General features: G+C 33.6%; 1 protein-coding gene across 1 annotated transcript in view; it reads left to right on the plus strand.

Annotated features, from left to right (window-relative positions):
- Nucleotides 1–18,529: 18,529 nt before the first annotated feature.
- The window catches only part of LOC134727785 (uncharacterized), a 391,209-nt gene continuing 385,502 nt past the window's right edge, over nucleotides 18,530–24,236 (plus strand). Inside the window, exon 1 of the mRNA XM_063592173.1 lies at nucleotides 18,530–18,611. The gene's annotated coding sequence lies outside the window, so the exon portion shown is untranslated. The remainder of the gene's footprint in view (nucleotides 18,612–24,236) is intronic.

Here is a 24,236-nt window from a genome sequence, read left to right on the forward strand (position 1 = left end):
ATGTTCAATCCACCAGTTTCTACCTCAGAAAATGTCTGTATCAAGTCAGGAATACAACAGTTGTTTTCCATTCGTTTGATTTTTAATTTTGCCATTTGTTAAGGGACTTTCCGTATTGAGTTTTTTTGGAGTTCGATATTTTGTTATTCTACTTTCTATTATATCTTTTCTTTTCTAAATATGCAAGTTTAAAACATGTCAAGATTTTCTATACTATCATGAGAATAACATAGACTTAAACAAAGTATATCATATGGTCTTAAATACATAAAGAATAAGTAATACGTCCATCTCTAGGATTGAAAACAAGTAATCAGGAGGGTTTTGTGTTCGTACCGGCCGACAAAGCAGCCAACAGTGTGGCAGTACAATGCATGACGTAAATCCCCCACGGAAATTAAGAATTAAATTATACATTCAACGACATTCAAGGTCGTACGCTCCACAGTGAGTCAAATAGTAAATAATCTTGTCACAACCATAGCTCATCTTAAGGCCTCTCTTGAACATTTGAAGGTCCCCACTATATATTGGCTACCTAAACTACACAAAAAAAACGTATAATATCGTTTTATCTCGGCCTCTAGTAAGTGTTCTACTACTAGAATTTCAGTGCCTTTAACGAATTCCCTATAAACTACTATCAAAGAACTGATAATTATTTGTGTAATAAAACATATGAAAAACGTGGAATTAACCATTTTGGAGTGTAAAAAAGTATTTGGATGGTTTAGATAAACTATGTACTTTTTGAAAAATGTAAATGTCCTAGGTATACTTACTGGAGGTGGTATAAGATGATTCAGCCACGAATTTTCTCCGGGAAAACATTTATGTACGTTTCGGTAGTAAGGTTTATCGACAGAGTGTAGGTATTCCTATTGGCACCAAATTTGCCCCTTTGACTTGTTCTTGTACTTTTATAGATAACAGTTTATGGCCAAACTCAGTAAAGATCCATCTAAATTCCATTTAATTGATAAATCCAACAACACTTACTGTTATCTTAATTGATACTTTTCGTTATATAATCAAGAATTCTCTAAGTATACTGCCGAAATTTACCCACAGCAATTTACTTTAAATAAATCAATTTTTAACAGCAATAAGTGTCCTTTCCTAGATTCAGATATTTCTATTTTACACAAGAAAATTTACACAAAAATTTCCAACAAAAGGGATGATTTTTCTTTCCTTATTGTTATTTTTTTCTTTTTTGGACGGTGATGGTCCTCTGTCATTGCACAAGGTCTAGTTTTTTTCTCTGAGTGTTAATGACGTCTTTTATTCTAAATCCATTGGATGTTGGATGTGAACTGATTGATATTTTAATCTCAGAAACATAATTTGTTTTATAGTTGTTATAGCATTGAACTACATATAGCTGTCAGTTACCATGAGTACTTTCAGATCTATACTTAGTGTGCTATTTGTTCTTACGGATGAGGGATGCCTAAATATCCTACCACGTCCGGTCTGTGTTTATGTCTGAGGGTTTTCTTCTTTGTATTGATCTGATGGGTAGAGCCTTTTTCAACTGATTTTTATAGTTTGTTCTTATGTTGTGCTGTTACACCACTGTCCAGTGTTAGGGGAGGGTTGAGTACTCACAAACATGCAAAACCCCGCCAACATGCAAAATCCGGAGCCTATTCTTCAGTAATTATCGTTGGGTCATGTATGTCATATTTGTTTTTTCGTAGATTGTTTTGTCATAAATTAGGCCGTTAGTTTCTTGAAATTGAATTGTTTCATATTTTCATGTCGGGGACATTTATAGCCGATTATACGATATGGAATTTATCACTGTTGAAGGCCACACGGTTGCACATAATTGGTTACATCCAGTTAATGTGAACTTTGGTGGATAGTTGGTCTCCTTGACAATCATACCTCATCTTTTTTTTATACAAGACTAAACAATAATTGAAAAACGAGATTAAATGTATCTCAATCTGTGAGAGGGGAACAGTGTTTTTTTCTTTAAACATATTCATATAGATTAAGAGGTGTCTGTTGTAAATTTTTGAAACTACCCCGATGTCATGGAGGATATGTCCTCACGTTAAGTGTGGGAGGTAGTGGTTTCGATCCCTGACAGGAGCAAACCAAACTTGGTAATCGCCTTGGAGGATATGTGCTCACGTTAAGTGTGGGAGGTAGTGGTTTCGATCCCTGACAGGAGCAAAACAGACTCGGTAATCGCCTTGGAGGATATGTGCTCGCGTTAAGTGAGGGAGGTACATGTAGTACGTGGGTTCGATCCCTGACAGAAGCAAACCAGACTTGGTAATCGCCTTGGAGGATATGTGCTCGCGTGAAGTGAGGGAGGTGGTGGGTTCGATCCCTGACAGGAGCAAACCAGGCTTGGTAATCGCCTTGGAGAATATGTGCTCGCGTTAAGTAAGGGAGGTAGTGGGTTCGATCCCTGACAGGAGCAAACCATACTTGGTCATCACATAACATTTGCTGCTTATTAGCAACGCACGTTGTACGTATTTACTAGGCAATGGCTGAATATTGTGCACGCATTGGGTGAAATGTCTTTGATGCCCCTCATGGGGGTGTTCAAGTAATCACATAATCACAAATTATTTGCCAATATAATCACATAATCAGTATTCATTTGTTTTAAACAAGATAATCAAATAATCAAAAATGCAGTCCTAGATTATCAAATAATCATGAATCTACAATCTGTCGATACCTGTAATTTGGCATTGCACAAGGTCATGTTTTTCTCTGGCTGTTTATGACGTCTTTACACTAAATCCATTGGATGTTGGATGTGTACGGATTGATAGTTTAGTCTTAGATAGATGATTTTTTTTATTAGTTGTTAGTGGCTTTTAATCAGCTGTCAGATAACTGCGACTACTCTCAGATCTGTTCATTGTGTCTTTTTGTGTCGGGATGTATAAGTACCCGGCCACGTCAACTTGTATTTTTGTCCATCTGATGAGTTAAGCCTTTTCAACTGATTCTATAGTTAGTTCTTATGTTGTATTGTTATACCATAGTCCCAGGTTAGGGGGAGGGTTGGGATCCCGTTAACATGTTTAACCCCGCCACATTATTTATGTATGTGCCTGTCCGTAGTCAGGAACATGTAATTCAGTGGTTGTCGTTTGATTATGTGTTACATATTTGTTTTTTGTTCATTTTTTTATATATATAAGGCCGTTAGTTTTCTCGTTTGAATTGTTTTACATTGTCTTATCGGGGTCTTTTTGAAGGCCGTACGATGACCTATAGTTGTTAATGTCTGTGTCATTTTGGTCTCTTGTGGACAGTTGTCTCATTGGCAATCATACCACATCTACTTTTTTATATGACATATTTGGTCTGGTAATCAAATAATCATTATTAAAACGGCCAAGTAATCACATAATCAAAAACCCCACGAGGAGGCTCGTCTTTCTGAAGGCTCTTACCATGCTTACCATACTTGACCTCGGTTGCCTTATGAATTTTCACGTTTCAAATCCTGCCCAACGTGTCGATCATGCAAAATCAATATTCATATTGATATCAAATTAACTCACGTTCTCTTCCTGATTTACATGAAATATTTGCCACTGGACATAAAACAGTTACACATCCATCCATGTTATTTTACGCTGATATACTGATATTCTTATATTAAAATGTATTAACTGTTATTCGTTTTGATAATTTGAATATAATTCAACTGAACAATTTTGGCACACTGGTACTTTGAATCGAGTTACATCGGAATATGAAATCAAAAATGGGGGTCACCATTTTGGTTTTTGTAAGTAATTTTTTATAAGAAAACGTCAATTTTAGCGATAAATTTACATAGATATATAGGTAAAATGCATTTGTGTTAACCTCGATTTTTAGATTTTTCAATGGATGGCAGTGTTCTTATATACGTAGAAAGACTAAAAACTAACATAAATATCCAGGATTGTATACTGAATCCATGCATGTATAGAAACACATATGTCACCATCCTTGTTTTTTAGATACATTGCTTCAAAGTTGACCGATACGCTTAGAATTTGACAAAAAAACGTGTGACGTTACAGAATACAGATTAACGTTATTTTTCTTCAGAGGTATTGAAAAAAAAATATGTTACGGGATCTGAACGGTGTTTGCTATTTTATTTTTATTCCCCATCGTAAATTTCCTAATAATTCAATTAAACATTCGACCGAGTTAATTTTATTTCGTCCTATCTGGGTGCACTTTTAGCTTTTCAAAACTGAATCTTCAACATTTCCCTACCAAACTACATAATGGCGATGTCACCGATGTATCCATGCATGAATAAAAAAAGTGATTCAAAAATTTATTTCGAAAACAGTGATAATGAAGTAAAATTTGAATTGATTGATTGGCGGTTGCTTCACGTCCATGGGCAAATATTTCATGCATTTACAGGACGATGCAATAAAATTTGAAAAAGTTGTGGATAAACGAAGCATTTGATGCAGCTATCAAAAAAGGTTAAACATTCTGTTAGTTGTTAAAATTATAAAGAAAATCAACATCCTGATAAAATACACATTCTAAATAAAATATACTCTGTATGATGTAAACGTGTAGGTTGTGTGCGTAGTTAGTTTGATAAACCTTACAAACTGTATGCCAAATTTCACTGAAACAGACAAAGTTCAACATTCTGTAATTCGTGGAAAATTATTGAAAAAATGCACCCTCAATATAGGTAAACAAAAATTTGGCGCAACATATTATCAAAATGCCAAATTCAGCAACCTGTCATAAAAAAATCTGAAAAGATGCTCATCTTTAATATATGTATATACTAACACCAGGTACATAATTTAAAAGTTTAAATTTAAAAACTGTAGTCATAAGAATCTGCCATATAAACCCTATATAAACAAAGTGCGGAACAGACTGTCGAACGGACACGGTTAAAACAATATGCTCCCAGCATTTTGTCAAGGGAGCAAAATATATATTAACATGTATGATGGTTTTCTATTTCATAAATTATTTGATGACAAAATATATTTTTGAATAAGTAGTTCAAAGTGGAATGGTTATTGGGAGATCTCAAATGTAGCAGCGTAATCAAGCTAACGTCTACGTCATTTGGTCTTTGATGGAAACTAGGATGGAAAGTTGTCTCATTGGCAACCATACCACATCTCCTTATTTCATAATGGATTTTGGAATCGAAATTGGAGAAGGCGGGGCGGGAGGTGGGAGACAAAAAGATTCTAAAAGTGGGAGGTGGGAGATAGGGGCGAGAGGTTGGAGAAGGATACCCCCTATCCACCTCTCTAAAATTGCATTTGTTATGCTCTCGCGTGTACAATTTTTGCCAGATCTTTAAATAATTTATATCATTTATATTAAAGGTTTATATCAGCATTGTCCTGGATAATTTCGATAGTCAGTGCGCCGATCATTGTTTTAAAAGATGTATGCCCCTATGAAATATCAATTATATCGGAAGTTGCATTGCATTTGCTCTCAAGTCTACATTTTTCTATTGACGATGTTTATAAAAATAAATCAAAGAACAAGCAAAATTGTTTAAGTTATAATGGCCATTGATATATACAATATGTATAAAGCGGGGAAAAAGGGGGCGATTGGAACTCTATTCTTTTAATCTTTTTGCCGTTTGAATAAATATGTTAATGAAAATATCTTTTTACATCGAGATGACCGTGAGGTCATTCCGATGTATTGCTATCGCTTAAATTTCTATGTGGCAAATTAGTTTTGGGTTTTCAACCGATCAATAGAAACTATAGATCCGCGTACATTATCGAGTGCAAAAAAATGACTTATCGCCTGTTTTAAAATTCATTTTTTCAATGGATACTCATAAAAATATTTTTCTTAAAACACAAATTAATAATATGAAAATGTGTTGTTGTTAGATATATATAGAAAAGTAAGAAATCATTGATAATATCTATGCACACGCAGCGAAAAATTGTGTGAAAGCTTGCGGAAGAATATCTCAAGCCGTTTACGATAACGTTTTGCGACACACCCGGCAAGGAACGTTTCTCTGTAATTGTTTATTGCGGGAAACTATGAATGGCTTCTCATATCCAATCTTTTAGAAAACATCGATTTCTTTTAAAGAAGAGTGTCCACCATGCACTTGCACTGCACTATTATTAGAATAGTAGAATAGAATGATATACAAATAGATGAAACTTATAAATACATGCAACTGTTATATTAGTATAATATATAACTACAAACCAGTGTATACTATAGAACGCCGTAACTGCCTTATGTTAAAAACTTTCATTATATGATGGTACTTTAACATTATACGATGGTACTTTGACATTACATGATGGTACTTTGACATTATACGATTGTACTTTGACATTATATGATGGTACTTTGACATTATACGATGGTACTTTGACATTATACGATGGTACTTTGACATTATACGATGGTACTTTGACATTATACTATGGTACTTTGACATTTTGTAAAGGCACAAAGAATCATGGGAAAATAGAAAAATAAATGGAGGAATCCTTATGTTGAGTGTACTAAAGAAGGTCGATTTGAAGCATGCGATTGTACATTTTGAAAGTGAAAAGATAACACCAAACATTGTGGGTATGCTTTCGAGGCATGAATTAGAAGCTCTAGGAGTTTCAAATACACTAGAAAACACCCGCGAAATCGCGGGCATTTACAGCTTGTGAACTGTTGTAGGATGATTTTTTGTATAGATATTATGTATTGAGAATTACATAAAAGGTATCTCCCTTTTTCTAAAGTCCGATATTTGTTTCCTTTCTGTTAAAATCAATTATATTCGTGTTTCTGGCTTACGACCATAATTATTCTTCTACTTTGCTACAACGCTTCTTTTGGTAAAAGTCAAATCAAATTAAAAATGCACCGTTTCAAACATGAAATAAATGTAACTGCTTATATAAAGACCATTTATATTAGCACTGATGGATTGTCATAGAAGCATATTTTTTAGACTAATTATTAGTCTAAAAAATATGCTTCTATGACAATCCATCAGTGCTTTTTTTAGAGCCTTATTTATTTGCCAATGGTAGGATTTGAATCATGTATAAATGACTAATACCGACTAAGGCTAATTTGAGTGGTTGTCGAACGGAGGGGTCCTGATCCCGAAATCCCGGGCCTAAAACCATGAAATCCCGAGATGCAGAATTTAAAGAAATTCATATCCCGAAATCGAAAACTATATTCCCGGATCACGTAAGGATCAATCCCCAAATCCCGAGCTTAAAAATCACCCGATCCTGACGCCCCGAAAAAGGTCCTGCCTCCCTTTAATCTCTACCTTACTTAAACTTTTGCCAAATCACTATTTTCCCTTTTAACAATAAATTATATATAGAAATTCCCTGACAGAACACAGAGAGTCTCTATATATTAAAGTAGTATAATCGTAAACGCGAAAAATATTTGTCCTCTCTAAAGGATATAATAGTTGTGATTTTTGCGATCTAAACACCGTGATATGGAGAACGCTCTACGATTGGTTGTACTTGTGTCACATGTTTTACTTATTTTAATATAAATGCAACTGGTATGACGTACCCCCTGAATAGTAGACATTTAAAAAAAAAACAGTAGACAGAATACAGAGATTCTCTATATATTAAAGAAGTATAATCGTAGTTTACATGTAGATAAACGCCAACAAAAATTGTCCTCTCTAAAAGTTGTGGTTCTTGCAATGTAAACACCATGAAATGGAGAACGCTCTGATTGGCTTATCTATTTTTCTTTTTTGTGATCTATCATACGATTGGTTGTATTTGTGCATGTTTCAAACAGGAAGTCTTATCTATGACTAAAAGTCAGTTTGATGACGGAATCATTTCTGGACTCCTTTTTTGTAGTTTTTCTCCCAAAATAACTCAATCTGAATAATCATAAGAATGGATGACAAATGCAACTATGCATGGTACCTATAGGACACAGAGGCATGATGATTGATTTATTGTGGAAGGAAGAGAAGCGACACCAAAAATGAGGTCTTCTCGTTTAATAGTTTAGAAGAGACATGTCAGTGAAGCTTCGAATTGAGTGTATTAAATATTGGACTTTTAAACAGAAAATTCAAGGAAGTTCCGGACCTCTTTAATTTGACATAGACAAATCTACACTTGCAAATTTACTTGATAATTGGATTTTTGATCTCTGATGTTGCAAAATTTTTACTTGTATCCGAACGTACAATTATATCAAAGAATGGTACAGTTTGATCTGAGTATACGTACATTTTCAGAACTTAACGATAATGACCTTGATATTGTACGGGGAGAAACTATTCAAGAGTTTCCTCTGTGTAATGAAAATATGCTTTAACATATGTTAATTGCCAAAGACATTAGAGTACAGAGATGGCGTCTAAGAGACTCTATATTCAACGTTTAAATTCATCTGGAGCTTTAACAAGGAAATCATTAAGACTTCACAGATGAGTTTATAACGTAATGGGGCCTAACCACTTGTGACATATAGACACAAAACATAAGCTTGTACGCTGTCGATTCGTAATAATAGGTGGTGTTGATGGTTTTAGCAGAATGACAAGGTTTTTTAAATGCTGTGATAACAACACTACTTAAACTGTTTTTTTGTCAGTTGTCGCCAATTTCAGTGTGCCTCTAATGGTTAGATTGGACAAGGCACTGGAAAACGTGTCATTTGCATACTTTATGCTCAGTGAAAGGAGTGACGGAAGTATGTTAACAGCCCGTAACAGAGTAGTGATCGAATTCGCGTTTCTTAACCGTCAGAATAAGTTACGTTATCGACAAACTTATTTCAGAAGTGACATAATTTAATTTTCTTCATCGACAAAATATTTCATGTCTAACGTGTAATTTTTCATTGTTTACGTCGAAGTTTTTTTAACAAAGTAAAACATTTTTTATTATCAACCTCTGACATTGGCATTTTCATTTTAACGGTAAAGGATCAAATACGGGATCTCCGAAATTTCTATCATTTGTTACGAGAAAATCAGTATTCAATCGAACATATGTCTTTGTTCATGACACATATTATGAAATACAAATTTCATTTTATCATTGGTAATGATCCATATCTGACAGAGAAGAAATATTCATAATTCTCAGAAAGTTTTCGTAAATATTGTTCGATACCACTAATCGTACCAACAATCAAGACAACAGAGACAAACAGGGAAAAAAATATGAAAATAAAAAGATATGACTTAAGTGTTAGTATGTTGATCAGAGAGACGACACTCTATCTACAAAAAAATAATTGATGTTTTAAGGAACTGTAGAGGTATCCACATGCAGGTTTTCAACAAGGGTAGAATTCAAAACCTTGAATATGAAAGTCTCAAAATCCATGATACTTTTTCTGTGCGGTAGTTATATCTACAAAATCCAATCATGTACACGACATATAATACATGTATATTCATATATGTATATTTATATATTGGGAATTATTTTTGTTTCCAAACAGAATTATAAGGTTCTGTATAAGTGCCTCCGTTCATTGCACAATTATAAATTGTCTTCCTAATGATCAGCAAAAATAAATGGCACAAGTTCACGTAGTCATAAAAAAAAGTCGTACAATTTACGTTATCGAACAAAAAATCAGAAATACGGAATATTATATGTGAATGGTTAGGAAATCCGTTTCCCCTACATGTGTTAAAAGTCAAAGAAAAATGTTTTCCCTGATACAAACGTTTTAAGAACCAGCTTTGTGTAACAAATTCGACTGTATATAAGGAAGTTAATATGTTAACTCTTATTTGAAATTGTCTCTTAGAACTTTTTTTAGTAATTGAGAACCTATGTTGTTTATGGGTAATAGGTGAAATGTTGCATGATCCCTCAAAAAGACAGCAATCGCAGTTTTCCGGACGATTTTCATTTGCACACTGCTAAAATCTGTCAGGTCCTGGCCATGGTATATTTTGGAGAAATTTTTTTTTTACTTATTTTTACTAAAAAAATATTCTCTGTGTGTGACATTGCAAGAAATAATGTTGCTCGTTATTTTGTCAAATTAAAGAAATATCTCAACAAAATTTTCCAGTTTAAACTGTTCTAGAAAAAAGTTTGGCATGTGAAACGTCCGAAGACATATTCTAACAGAAGTACAAATACCAGTCCTCCCTTATGTGTATACATATGAGAACATATTTCAAAGTTATTGATTTAATTCAAATCCATCACACATACGGTACACATTGTAGTCCGAAAAAATAAAGGACTTCATTCCTATCAAACACCTTTTTAAATGTTAACCAGTATATTTCTTTCAGTTTTGGGTAAAATTGTAAAGGAAATAATACTATCAAGACGTCCTTCCATAAATCTTTTTTTTCTGTTCTGACTTTGAAGAAATGACTACTTTTCGCCCAATCGAAATGGTGCATGGACATATTTTGTTTCATGTTATTATAATTATTTTCAATATTATCGGTATTAAACTCGATTATCGACATATGAAAGTCTGTCAGCATTGTCAATCGTTTTAACGTTAAGGTACCATTATTAGAGTATGGACTTGAAGGACACATTTATTTGAGTAACACAGAGGAAGGGGACCGACCAATATTTGCCCCAATTAGCCACTTAATCAACGAACAGTCTAGACAGGCATTGAGAGAAGTCAATCGAACTCATGAAAAATTTGGAATAAATAACTATTTAAAGTGTTTCGAAATTATTACAAACAATTAAATTTGTTGATAAATTATCACAAGTTGATCTTTAAAATTTCAGCATCTTATAGTTTGTAATCGCCTGTGTTGGCCAGAACCTTGCTACAATTATGAAAATTTCTATAAAGATAAGGTCAAACTGCCGATCAGATCAACTCGATGATCCCGATTGTCCAAATTTCCACGACCAAGCACAACCAAATGTTTAATCGGTTCTGTTTACGACTTTTACCCTACCGCCATCCGACTATACACGACCTTAACTTGACCATTAATGATTCCTAAATGACACCGTCACCACTCCATCCCGACAACAAAATTAATACTTATTCGATAATTCCTATCACTTAACGAACTTTATCAACTATTCACGATCTCAACCTGATCACGACCAGACCAGATCGAAGTGATTGTATATGGGTCGTAGGTATAATCGGGAATCGGTCTGGTATGCACATTTTTAGTATAGTTACCCTAGTCATCCGTACGCACGTACGTCCCAACATGACCCTTAATAATGTTATATATGCTAGCTGGGACATTATCGGTGTCCAATGGACATATTCTCCGTTTATTTGGTTATATTCAGTAGAAGGTCCGAGTAAAATCATACATTTAAAATATCTACATAGAAATAAAGCAATTGGATGTGTGGGCAAGGTGCATCTTCGCTAGCCAAGGGTTACGATCCGAGGGAAGTGGATAGTAACCCTTGGCTAGAGAAGATGGACAAGGTGGCAAGAGATCATAGAGACAAGTTAAAAGCTGTGACGGGGCTTATAGAGTGCATAGAAGACGAACAAGAAGGCGAAGACAGCAACGGGCAATGGACACTGATATGTAATGGTAGTTTTATTGCTCTTTTTTGGAAGCGACACCACAAAATGAGATTTGTCACTGGATTAGTACTTATTTTAGATAGCAATATACATCAAGTTTACCATCCCCATTTCATTGCTTTCCTGTAATTAAAGCGTTCTGTTTGTCATATATAGTTGCATAAGTATGTTATCAGTATTTTCCATAGATTTAAACTCCAGTAGTTGAATGGTTAAAGATTCATATTTTTTTGCTGTATGGCAACACCCTGTATGTATTTGCAAAAAAATATTGCAAAAAGAGGGCAAAGATGTCGCATGTTTCCCCAAAATTTTACCCAAAGTAGAATTTCAATCCCCTGGAGGTGATAATTTTCTAAATAGTTTACAGTTTAACATATCTATCAAGAGATCAAGTGTGCATTTCTTTCTAACCCAAGTTTGGTAAACCTTGTGTGTCGTTTGTTAAAATTTGTTAAACGTTACTGAAGTGGAAACAAATGCATCGTTTGGTTAGCGGGGATTGAGATTTTGAGTAATTTTAGACAATGTTTTGAGTTATGACAAACAAGAACACATTTAGATAATTGATTTAGTATTAAAGTTAGAACGAAATGCATCGTTTGAACTAACAAACGTCGAACGACAAAACTGTAGACGCATTTGCAGAGATTGTATAGTTTGTCAAATAAACTCATCATAGATAGTGTGAACGTGGAAAAAGTCGGACTAATTTATGTATTTCTTATTTCGGACATTTGGACTTGTTTCTTAAATTATTTATAGTTACTGTTTAATCTTTCAGACTTTTTCATTCTATGTCAACAGACAATGTACTTTGATTTGCATTCTTAAAGATATTTCATGTGTGTCATTTTTAATCTAAAACTGTGAGAAAAACTATGCAAGGGATTGTGTTAATTTATGTTACACAACTATTTCATTTCATAATTATTTTAATCCGTTAATGTCGTACATAGATAATTCTTTTCAATATCTATTTTATCAGTTCTTGTCCAGGACATGTATGATAACAATAACATTAATCCGTTTTTCAATTACGGTCTATTGTTACTTTAAAGTGTTAATCTTATGGTTGTAAAATTTGTAAACTCTATTATTATGTAATCTTAATTCTTTGGCAACCTGTAACTATTGTCTATCTTTAAAATGTTTCGACTGAAGTAAATTCTTCAGTCGGAGTCAGTCATTTGAACTGACATCATCCGTTCATTAAAGTGAAAATAAAATCCATACTGAAAATCTTCGTTTGTATTCGCTCTACCAGTCTGTGAGTTAGTTCCGCCAGTGGATTTGTGTTCAATAGGCAGGGGACCAGTCTTCGGTCACTGTCATTCGTTTCGGCATCTTCGCCAGTTTCAGCAACAGAACCTGTTGCACGGTATCAAACATTCCAGTAATAACAACGTTGTCACAATAGCAGGACTAAATTTTGTATATACGACAAGACTCATCAGTGACGCTCGAATCCAAAAAGGTTAAAAGGCCAAATAAAGTATGAAGTTGAAGAGCATTAAGGATCAAAATTCCTAAAAGTTTTGCCAAATACAGCTAAGGTAATCTATGCCTCAGGTAGAAAAGCCTTAGTTTTTTCAAAAAGTTCAAAATTTTGTTAACAGTAAATTCAGAAAGTTTATGCAAACCTGCAAACGTATGTTAGAAATACATGATCAAAACATGTGCCCGCTGAACAGTTTGTGTCGTTACTGTTAGAAAGGAATTCGCACCAAATAAAAAAAATATATGTCTTTCGTCTCATTTTTGTGTCAAATTACGTCAAAAAGTTTGAATAAAATAACGACTGTAAGGTGACCTATTATATATATAATAGTTGTTATTGATCATTTCTGTGCCATTTGGTGTTCTATGAAGAGCTGTCTCGTTGGCAATTGTACCCCATCTTCTTGTATGCTACAAAAGTTCTAGACAAACGGAAAATACGGACAGACAAAACAAAAAAAGCCCATAAACCAGGTAAAATATAATCTTGATTTTCTTATAAACCAACTTTGAGAGATACCTTAGTCATCAGCAGTCTAACAATGAATAAAATTGCACAATTACTTTAATATTTGAAAAATCCGCCGTTTTTACAAGATTTTCTTCCCTTAAGGAATATCTGAAATCATCCCAGGTTTTTTTGGGTTAAGTGTAGCTATTTTTTTTGTTTTCTATGTTATATATACTGCTGTTTGCCTTCTCGTCGGTTACCGTTTTTCGCTATGGCTGTGTCGATTTGTTTTCGACCTTTGAGTTTAATTGGTCCTTTGGTGTCTTTGCCTCTTTTTTTAAAATGTTACCTCTCCTTGCAAAAGTAAAGACAGGTACTGTTATTTGAAGAGTTTTTGTGCGTTGCCAACATATTTTGCGGAAGCAGGGTTATTAGAGTTAATCAGATCTGCACACACTTTTAGAGAGTCGTGTAACAGTCATATGTGTTCTCGTGTATGACCAAGTAGATATCGAAGAGTGGTCGCATGTAGTCGTGAAATTAATCGGGTATTGGTCGAGTTGGTCTGGGATAAAATAAATGTAGAAGTCGTAGTGATCTGGAAGCCATCGAGTATTGGTCGAGTTAATCTGGAAATGATCGGATCTTAGTCGAGCAAAGATCTAAATAATCGAGTGCTTATCGGTACATATTTTGAATTCCGACGAAACTCGATCTCTACACGATCCTTTCCCGATCAATTCGACCGCTACTCGACGAATTCTCGATCTCTTCTCGAGTGACTTGCTTCTCGATCCTTACTCGAATGTTTTTGACATGTCAAAAACTCTCGGTAGAAGGTCAGATCGATGACGAGCAAGGTAGACTATCCCGAACATTCTTGTCGATTGAGTCAAACCAGTCTCCCGATTACGTAGTTTGGCTTCATCGGGCTTGATTGAATCGATCTGATCGGCAGTGTGAACGTAGCTTAACATTTGATTTAATTGTTAAAGATATTTTCCACAAGGTCGAAAACATATATTGTTTTGACCTCGCTGTTGACTGACAAAATCAGAGTATGCATTCACTCGTTGTACACACTCGTGCTCATTTATGAGCATAATGCACAGCACATGAAAACATACAAATACATTTACAACACTGTGTTCAGTCTTCTACGATGGCAGCACCCGTATTACAAAGTGAACAACACCATTGTACATAAAGTCTCATACATAATGTCATGGTTTATATCAATCAACTCAAAAGTTGTTTGTTTGCATTTCCATTTAACGAAAACCCCTGTCATTATATATCTATGATAGAAGAAATGAATCAAAGTTACAAAATCTATTTTACACCATATGAGTAAAAGTCAAATATATGAAGCCTAGATAAAAAGATAGAAACAAAATGATATAAAAATAAAAAATAAAAATTGCAGATATCACCCGAGCTACTCGAAATTGACAAAGAAAAGTATAATGTTAAAGTACCATCATATAATGTCAAAGTACCATCGTATAATGTCAAAGTACCATCGTATAATGTCAAAGTACCCTCGTATAATGTAAAAGTATCATCGTATAATGTCAAAGTACCATCATATAATGTCAAAGTACCATCATATAATGTCAAAGTACCATCATATAATGTCAAAGAACCATCGTATAATGTCAAAGTACCATCGTATAATGTCAAAGTACCATCATATAATGTTAAAGTACCATCGTATAATGTCAACGTACCGTCGTATAATGAAAGTTTTTAACATAAGGCAGTTACGGCGTTCCATAGTATACTCTGGGACTATTATTATATTAGTATAATAATCCAAGTTATACTGATTTGTATCACTACAATATAATAGTTATTACGGTGCGGTTGAATTTCCTGTCATTTATTCATCATCTACGCACGAACTTGTCTCTGAAAAAAATATATCTCTGTACATTAACCTCAGTTTCAGGTATAGAGATGTGATCTTTTTCTGTGACATGTGCTTTTGACCACCCAGAAGAACTTGCGGTCATCTGATGTTCAGTACTTCAGTACTTTGATTTGTAACATGTTTGCGTTCCAAGCGCTTTTTTGGATTTACCTCCATCGAAGCACCGATCATTCGTTTATTGTGGGGCCACAAGTTTTTAATGAATCGTTTGACTGTAAATTTCGAGAAAATAATTTATTTCAGAATGGAATTGAAAGAAAAAAATGTAACGAGATCTGAATGATTTAATTTTATTTGGTCCCAACCGAGTACACATTTAGTGTTGACATCCCGTAGTTTTAAGCCTTTGTTAATTTTCTCCTTATTCTGATGTTGCTGTCCTGTATAGACTGTGCTAATACGATTACAATGCTAGTAGTTTATTTGAAACAAGCTTCCGAAACCATATCGGACTTCTTCTGTACAGTCTAATTATTTTAAGTACAGTTTACACTTTAAACATAGGGAAAGTTGTTCGGCCAAATAGCCCAGTTCAACTACCCTTCTTTTTTCATTCCATGCAAACAAACCATTTTCTGTCTTAGTTTATACGTCTGCCTGTACGGTGGTTTCCCTCCCTCCCACCCCCGCAAATTATATCGGTATTCTTTTCCAAATAAATTTCCTTTTTCTATTTTGCTAGCGACGTTTTTCGGTGACCATTTAAAAACGAATGAGCTTCTTAGCGGAATTGTAATAATTGTGATACAATTTTCCGTATTTTCACACATTGCGTTTCTATAATTTCGATTTCTACTTTCAAACCAAAATTTCACCGGAGAACGGCGTGCATCATATATAAGAATGTATTGCAAAAAAAAAAAAGACAAACAAAAAAAACAACCAAGAATACAAAGCTCAGTCTGTTATGAAGAATGCGAGGAAGACGACGAAGCAATCAATATAGGGGTTTTAAAATGGGCAAAAATGTTTAATGGTACTACATGGATAACGAATATCTGGCAAAACTTCTAAAACAAGAGGAGCGAGCATCCTTAACTTAACGAATATCTGGCAAAAATTCTTAAACAAGAGGAGCGAGCATCCTTAACTTAACGAATATCTGGCAAAAATTCTAAAACAAGAAGAGCGAGCATCCTTAACTTAACGAATATCTGAGAAAAATTCTAAAACAAGAAGAGCGAGCATCCTTAACTTAACGAATATCTGGCAAAAATTCTTAAACAAGAGGTGCGAGCATCCTTAACTTAACGAATATCTGGCAAAAATTCTAAAACAAGAGGAGCAAGCATCCTTAACTTAACGAATATCTGGCAAAAATTCCAAAACAAGAGGAGCGAGCATCCTTTACTTAACAAATATCGGGCAAAAATTTTAAAACAAGAAGAGCGAACATCCTTAACTTAACGAATATCTGACAAAATTCTAAAACAAGGAGAGCGAGCATCCGTAACTTAACGAATATTTGACAAAAATTCTAAAACAAGAGGAGCGAGCATCCTTAACTTAACGAATATCTGGCAAAAATTATAATTCTAAAACAAGAAGAGCAAGCATCCTTAACTTAACGAATATCTGGCAAAAATTCCAAAACAAGAGGAGCGAGCATCCTTTACTTAACGAATATCTGACAAAAATTCTAAAACAAGAAGAGCGAGCATCCTTAACTTAACGAATATTTGACAAAAATTCTAAAACAAGAGTAGCGATAATCCTTAACTTAACGAATATCGGGCTAAAATTCTAAAACAAGAGGAGCGAGAATCCTTAACTTAACGATTATCGGGCAAAAATTCTAAAACAAGAGGAGCGAGAATCCTTAACTTAACGAATATCGGGTTTAAATTTTAAAACAAGAGGAGCGAGAATCCTTAACTTTACAAATATCTGATAAAAATTCTAAAACAAGAGGTGCGAGCATCCTTAACTTAACGAATATCTTACAAAAATTCTAAAACAAGAGATGCGAGCATCCTTAACTTAACGAATAATTGACAAAAATTATAAAACAAGAGGAGCGAGCATCCTTAACTCAACGAATATCGGGCAAAAATTCTAAAACAAGAGGAGCGAGAATCCTTAACTTAACGAATATCGGGTTTAAATTTTAAAACAAGAGGAGCGAGAATCCTTAACTTTACAAATATCTGATAAAAATTCTAAAACAAGAGGTGCGAGCATCCTTAACTTAACGAATATCTTACAAAAATTCTAAAACAAGAGATGCGAGCATCCTTAACTTAACGAATAATTGACAAAAATTATAAAACAAGAGGAGCGAGCATCCTTAACTTAACGAATATCTGGCAAAAATTCAAAAACAAGAAGAGTGAACATCCTTAACTTAACGAATATCTGACAAAAATTCATAAACAAGAGGAGCGAGCATCCTTAACTTAACGAATATCTGGCAAAAATTCTAAAACAAGAGGAGCGAGCATCCTTTACTTAACGAATATCTGACAAAAAAATCTAAAACAAGAAAAGCGAGCATCCTTAACTTAACTTAACAAATATCTGGCAAAAATTCTAAAACAAGAGGTGCGAGCATTCTTTACTTAACAAATATCTGACAAAAATTCTAAAACAAGGGCAGCGAGCATCCTTAACTTAACAAATATCTGGCAAAAATTATAAAACAAGAGGTGCGAGCATGCTTTACTTAACGAATATCTGGCAAAAAATCAAAAACAAAAGGTGCGAGCAGCCTTAACCCTCACTTTTTTTTCCAGAATTTGATTACATATAGTTTTAAATGTTATCTTTGAAAATCTTGTAAAATCCTTGTTATTTCTTCATCGTTTTTGAAAAAAAAAGGTGCTAATGTAAATTATATGCAAATCTAATGAAAATTATTTCCCGCCAAATTTTCAATGGCAAGTATCTCGAAAACAAGCACACGGACCCTTCATTTTTTTCTGCTTTTTTTAGTTATTTTATTTACATACTATCAATTTAGAACAGTCTTTAAAAAAGTTTGTTATTTTGAAACAGAGAAGCGAACATCCTTAACAATGCTTTTCTGCAAAACTTTTATTACGGTTTTTACCTGGAGAAAAATTTTAAGCATAGGCTACGTTTCACTCCCCTGCGTCTATTCAGCCCTTGGTAGAAAAGGCGGGATACATCACACATGGAGTGGAACTTGCTTTGTACCATGGGTTTATACATATAAAACATATTGCTAAAATGGTAAAATTTTAATTTCATAGTATGGGATGTATATTAGGGATGAATTATTTGATTACCAAGTAAATCGCAACATGCTCTGATGAGTTTATATTGGAAACTTGTACACCATGTACACCATGTACACCAGTACACAGGAGGTTGAATGGTTACTTAACACCACAAGAGTTTAAATTTTTTGAAAACGATTGAATTCCCAATGTGAAATAAAATATAAATAACTCTTTAAATTTGTATCGTATAAATGATAAGGGTTTATTAAAAAGGGGGTGGGGGTGGGGGTTGCTGTTTCAGAATCACGGGTTTGAGGTGATGGACACAAAGCAGTTCCATTCTATATTTAATTGGCCACACCATACATGTAACAAGAGAATGCCCATGCTACGTCAGCAATCTATTTATTTGTACATTTTGGTTGTGAACAAAATAATTTTGAAAGACCTTGCTCTTTCAAAATTTCAAAATTTACGTTTAGGAACTTTCATTTGGGAAAATCCCCCGCAAATAATGACAGTAAGCAGGTATGCAAATTGTAGGACAGAAATTCGCAGGACATAAATCATGTAAATACGTGTTATTTTATATTTTTTAATTTGATTTTTTTTTTAAACAAAAATAAGGCATGGGGTTACCCGGTATGTCATGTATGTCTCAGTTGATAACTTGATAATATCATATGAAAATAGAAACAAACAAAAAAGGAAAAAATTATAATCATAATTGTCGTTTTCTCTAATAAAAAAAAGTTAAGCGTCTGTCTTATTTTGGAATCAATTAGATATTTTTTACAAATTTCATTTTAACAGTTATACAGGGCTTATGTATTTTTAGTTGAGAAACTTAACAAAACATGAACAAAGCCTTTTTTATCATGTTTATAGTTGGTTTGGAATACTGCTTCAAGTTGGTATGCAGAATTGAAAATTGGATAATTATTTCTTTGATTACGTTTATTAAAATACTTTGATTGGTAATCATAAGCATATAATAATAAATTTCTACTAAGAAAATAATTTGTGATAAAAACTATTTATAAAACTAATTTTCTACTAAGGAAACAATTTGTTTTGAAATCTATTTGATGAAGTTATTCATTTTTAGCTCACCTGGCCCAAAGAGCAAATTGAGCTTTTCTCATCACCTTACGTCCGTTGTCTGTCGTCGTCGTTGTGCGTCGTCGTTAACTTTTACAAAAATCTTCTCCTCTGAAACTACTGGGCCAAATTAAACCAACATGACCAAGCTTGGCTACAATCATCATTTGGGTATCTTGTTTGAAAAATGTGTCCAGTGACCCAGCCAACCAACCAAGATGGCCGCCATGGCTAAAAATAGAACATAGGGCTAAAATGTAGATTTGGGCTGATATCTCTGAAACCAAAGAATATAGAGCAAATCTAACATGGGATAAAACTGTTTATCAGGTCAAGATCTATCTGCTCTGCAATTTTCAGATGAATCTGAGAACCTGTTGTTGGGTTGCTGCCCCTAAATTGGTAATTTTAAGGAAATTTTGCAGTTTTTGGTTATTACCTTGAATATTATTATAGATAGAGATAAACTGTAAACAGCAATAATGGAGTGGAACGTCCTTTGTACTGGGTTTATACATATAAAACATATAGATGCTAAAATGGTAATGATTCAGTTGCACAATCCCAAAGAAAGGGTGTCATGTGAGAAATTTTAATTTCACAGTATGCCCGTGAGGCTTAAATTAAAATATTGATTGTTTGCCCTTTACCGACCGACCCTATAAATTCGTTGCGCCTGAAAATCTTTTATTTGTATTTACCAGCAAGATTTTATTTTATTTTATTTTTTCGTTCCTACCAAAAATCTTAAATTTGTATTTCCCGCTCAAAACTATTTTATCCGGAATTCTCGGGTTTTATCTTTAACGTATAAGGTCCAGTCCGTTTGGTATCACCTGAGCGTTTGACATGAACACTTGCATTTGAAGTTTCAAAGCATTTGTTTGAAATCGATGTTCAGCATGTGAACGCTTCCTGAAATCATGATATGCCGTACGCTACTCTGAACCTTTATACTTAACGAGCAGGGTTCATTTACAAATGAGTTCGTTTGATACAAAATTATCAACGTGTGTACAAACTAATTTGTGAACGGACACGTGTTGTATTCTTTGTAGGGATGGCCTTTTGTGATCCGCAGATCGGGATGATTATGTTAACGATGTCGCTATATTATTTATATCTGATTTGAATCAAAAGTGACAAAACCCTGTAAAGTGGAGAATATCTGGCAGTAAAATCGCCAAGTTGTCCATACAGATCATTTATAAATGCGATGTAAAATACGTGACATTTGTCAGAGTTTTAGGTCTTGTAGCATTTTTATTGGAAACAAAGCGGCACACACGATGTTTTTTAACACTCTAGGGACTTTTTCTACTAGTTATGTATGTCAGTCCGGACATATCTTATCAGTACAAAGTTATCTTTTACAGAAAATCTTAAGGTAAACATACAAGGTACGTAGTACAGAATATAAGTGCAAGTCCAAACTCTTCAAAGTTCCAGGCATATAAGCGTTGAAGATATGCGGCACAGCTCTATATTTTGATATTTTAAAACAAAATAGTACTGTGCATATGAATTGGCTTCACATTCTACGTGATATTTTTTTTTTAAACTAATAGTCCCAGAAAACTTATTTGCAAATGACACACATGACATTAATATGCAGAGTTTGTATCTATAAAATAAAATATTATATCTACCTGCCTACCCATGACAAATAATATACCGAGCCAAGTTATTTTTTTGGGGAAAAAAATAAAATATTTTACCTACCTAATTACCCTGTTTCAAAACAGGGTCGGAAAAGGGCAAACAAACAATATTTTAATTTAGGCCTGAGGCATTATGGCATGTATATTAGGTATGGATTATTTGGTTACCAACAGAGACATATTGTATTATAGACATATTGTATTATATGTCTCTGTTACCAAGTAAATCACACGCAGGCACTTGTTTCTGTCAATGGGGGGTTTACTATCCACACTTGTTTTTTTGTTGCTTTTGCAATATATGATGGAAAATTATAATAGATAAAGATATACTTTAAGGGGGCTCGCAGATCTAAATCAATTTTTTTGTTTAATATAAGAATTTGCTATATTTTTCTATAAATATATTTTATCTTATACTATCCACACTCGTTTTTTTGTTGCTTTTGCAATATATGATGGAAATTTATAATAGATAAAGATACACTTTAAGGGGGCTCGCAGATCTAAATCAATTTTTTTATTTAATATAAGAATTCGCTATATTTTTCTATAAATATATTTTATCTAATACTTAATAGAAAAATGAAATAAAAAAATGGCGTCACTGTTCATTTACGCTCACAATCTGCCATCGAAAGAAGCATACATTTTTGTTAATGTCCTTTTTTTCTGTTGAACTAATAATAGAAATAGCGGTAATATCCAAATAAAAAAGAACTAAATTACAGAAATCGCTTAAATTTTTAAATTATTTAGTTTATGTACAGCTTATTCGAAAACAGCAATAAAAAATATAGGTCACCAATGAGTTAAAAAAGATATTTCAATTTTAATGCCAAAAAATGGGATTTTTGCACCAAAGGGAGATAATTTGGAGCTTTTTCAATGATATCTACATTTTAAAAGTCACCTGGGGCCAACACCAATTGATTTTTTGGAATGATTTTTGTACCATATGATAAAGTAACAACTACTAAAGGCAATTACAAAAAATTGTAATGAAAAAAAATTCTTATACAGCCTCCTTCAATCACAAAAATGATCAGCAGGTCAAGATCTTCTAACAAGTCAAATGTTGCTGATATAGTTTAGTAGACTGTCACTCTTTACAGTGGCAGATCCAGAGAAAGGGGGGGGGTGTTCCAGGGGTTGGAACCCCCCTTTTATTTTGACAATCAATGCATTTGAATGGGGACATATAGTTGAAACCCCTCTTTATCCTGGGTTATGAACCCCCCTTTTTAAAATTGCTGGATCCGCCCCTACTTTATCTATAGGAGTGATTGCCCTTAATTGAGGATTTTTTTTATCCTCTTTTGTCTTTTGAGCAAAAACTAAAGAAGATAGAGAGAAACTAAATAGGCTAAATTATCAGCAATCCAATACAATACATGTACAATACAATACAACATTTTATTGGAACAAACACATTTACAATAAATGGTAATGATTGAATGGATAAGCAACTACATGGTAGTAAAATACAAACAATTTTTCGCGCCTGTCCCAAGTCAGGAGCCTCTGGCCTTTCAATTTTTTGTTAGTCTTGTATTATTTTTAATTTTAGCTTCTCGTGTATACATGTAATTTGGGGTTTAGTATGGTGTTCATTATCACTGAACTAGTATATATATTTGTTTAGAGGCCAGCTGAAGGACGCCTCCGGATGCGGTAATTTCTTGCTGCAGTGACGACCTATTGGTGACCTTCTGCTGTTGTTTGTTCTTAAACTGTTCTATGGTCGGGTTGTTGTCTCTTTGACACATCCCCCCATTTCAATTCTCAATTTTAATTGTATATATTTTGTGAATAAAAAATTAAAGGTATAATGAAAATCTATTGAAATAGATTTATTTTATTTTTATCGCACAATGTGGTTATATTTTTTTCCTGTAATTTTGAACATTTTTTATACAAAAGTCTCTCTAATACTGGAGTAACCTCTGCAGTGTAGGCTGAGCATGTGCTGTTCATTTTCAATTTCACCACCTTTACAGATTTCACAAATTTTTTTATCTCTAGGCACTTTTTAATATCTTCCTTTTTCAATGGCAAGGTTATGAGCACTAACTCTTAATTTACACAATGATGATCAATTTTGATCTATTTCTTAAAGCATCAACATAACCTGCCCGTTCATTCATTTTGTAAACGCTTTAGAAAAATGTTAATTTTGAGGATGCTGAAATATTTGCATGTTGTTCCTTAAAACCCTGATCAATTAGTCAATCTGGTTATTATTTATTAATTTGTTAACATTTATATGAGCAAGTAATCGAGAGACGATTATTTGATTAAACACTTTTTCCAGGTTCGAAGTAATGGATATACCTCTGTAATTACCAGGGTCAATCACTTTTACTTCCCCATTTTATGTAGAAGTACTAAAAATGATTCATTCCAAGCTTTGGAAAACTTCCTTTATTTAAAATAAAGTTAAATAGCTTTTGTAATGGTTTTGTTTAGACTGATATTCCATTTTTCAACATTTCATTTGAAATAAGATCAGTAGCTGTGCTTTTCCCATTTTTAAGGAACTTAATTGCCTTTACAATCTCACTTGTTTTAATGTGTTCCTGAAAGTCATTTGTCCTGTCATGCCTGTTTTTTTTTGGAAAATCATCAACTAATGTTTCAAAATTTTTGAGAATTTTTTCTTGAAATGGATTAAGTTTAGTTTTTTTTAAATAACTGATAAATTTGTCTTGTTACAAGATCAACAAAACAGATTTGTGTCCTGAATTCTTTTCTTGTGTACAATGTTGGAGAGTGTTTGTTGAATATGCACATAGACCAAGGTGAGCAACACAGGCTCTTTAGGGTTTTAAAACTTATACTATAGGTTAAAATCAGCAATATCTTGGACAAGT

Source organism: Mytilus trossulus, chromosome 8, assembly GCF_036588685.1.
Source record: "Mytilus trossulus isolate FHL-02 chromosome 8, PNRI_Mtr1.1.1.hap1, whole genome shotgun sequence".
Taxonomy (NCBI): Eukaryota; Metazoa; Mollusca; class Bivalvia; order Mytilida; family Mytilidae; genus Mytilus; species Mytilus trossulus.